This window comes from Cryptomeria japonica, unplaced genomic scaffold (genome assembly GCF_030272615.1).
Source record: "Cryptomeria japonica unplaced genomic scaffold, Sugi_1.0 HiC_scaffold_1664, whole genome shotgun sequence".
Lineage (NCBI taxonomy): Eukaryota > Viridiplantae > Streptophyta > Pinopsida > Cupressales > Cupressaceae > Cryptomeria > Cryptomeria japonica.
In genome coordinates, this window is record NW_026729990.1 from 26,161 (window position 1) to 27,626 (window position 1,466).

The 1,466-nt window shown below is 62.1% G+C and overlaps 1 non-coding gene across 1 annotated transcript; it reads left to right on the top strand.

Moving 5' to 3' along the window:
• The first annotated feature begins 1,049 nt into the window (after window positions 1-1,049).
• LOC131873400 (5S ribosomal RNA) lies at window positions 1,050-1,168 on the top strand. The gene has a single exon (XR_009371358.1). It is a non-coding gene; the product is annotated as a 5S ribosomal RNA (ribosomal RNA).
• Window positions 1,169-1,466: the final 298 nt, after the last annotated feature.

Consider the following 1,466-nt stretch of genomic DNA (forward strand, 5'->3'; position numbering starts at 1 on the left):
GCGTGCCAAGGTGGGTGTCGGGGTGGGTGCCAAGGATCCAAGGTGGGTGCCAAGGAACCAAGGTGGGTGTCTGGGTGGGTGCCGAGGTGGGAGCCAGGGTGGGTCCCAAGGTGAGTGCAAAGGTGGGTGCCAGGGTCAAGGTGAGTGCCAATGTGGGTTCCAAGGTGCCAGGGTCAGGGTGAGTGCCAATGTGGGTTCAAAGGTGCTAAGTTGGGTGCGAGGTTGGGTGCGAGGGTGGGTGGGTGCCAAGGTGTGCTAGGTGGAAGCCCGGGTGGGTCGGCATCCCATGGGTGTCGAGTTGGGTGCCTGATGGGTGCTTCTTGTCAAGTTTTAGTCGTCGGGACTCATTTCGAGCCTTAGAGGTCGTTTCTTGTCCGGTTGCCCTGTCTTCGACCTGGGAACCCAATTTTGGTCCTCGGGTCCCATTTTTTTTTGTCTCGCATCCCACTTTTGGCCTGTGGCCTTTTCGGGGTCGATTCTCGTTTTGGGCATCAGAGCATGTTTCTTCTCCTAAAACCCAATATTTGTTTATTAAGTCTCGGAACACATTTTTGTTCTCGTGGACCCATCATGGGTCTTGGAACGCATTTGTGGTCCTTGGGTCCCATTTTGCATCCCGAAACTTGTGTTTTGGTGCTTGATCCCTATTTTGGGTGCCCACCTTGCACCAAGTGCGCACCCGGGGCAAACCGAGCGCCTTGGTGCACCGGGGCAAGATCGAGCGTGCACCCGAGGCGCCCCGAACATGCACCAAGGTGCACTCGGCCCACATGTGAGCGCAGGTCGTTGCGCCCGAGGTGGTGTGTGGGCACCGCGTTGCAGACGGGACACTGCACGCACACGACGCCCCCTCCAGGTGCACGCACGTAGGCCGGGCCGGGTGCACACCCGACGCCCTAGCAAGGTGCGCGCACCCGGGCAGGGCTCACACTTGGCGAACGGGGCGCACTTCGCGAGGGAGGGTGTGCACCTCGACGGGGGTGGGTGGCCGGGGTGGATTCGCACGTGGGTCGCGGTTTGCTAAGTACACACTGCGACAAGCTCATAACGGGTGCGATCATACCAGCGTTAGTGCACCGGATCCCATCAGAACTCCGCAGTTAAGCGCGCTTGGGCCGGAGTAGTACTGGGATGGGTGACCTCCCGGGAAGTCCCGGTGTTGCACCCTTTTTTAGTTTTTCGCCGGGCGTCGCAATGCTATTTGAATAAACCTTTTGCCCGTTTGCGTTCTCGTCGGGGCCGGGCCGGGCCGGGGTGCGCTGCCCGCACTACCGCGCGCGCGGGGGGCGACACCGAGCGCGCACCCGAGGCGCCCCGAGCACACAGGCCACGGTGCAACCCGGGCGTTGTGCGCGCACCCCGGTGCGCCCGAGGTGCTGCGCGCGCACCCAGGTGAAATCGGTGTGCACCTCGGCCAGTGCGCGCTCGGTCGAGTCGCGCACGTTGGCCAAGGTGCACGGTGATGT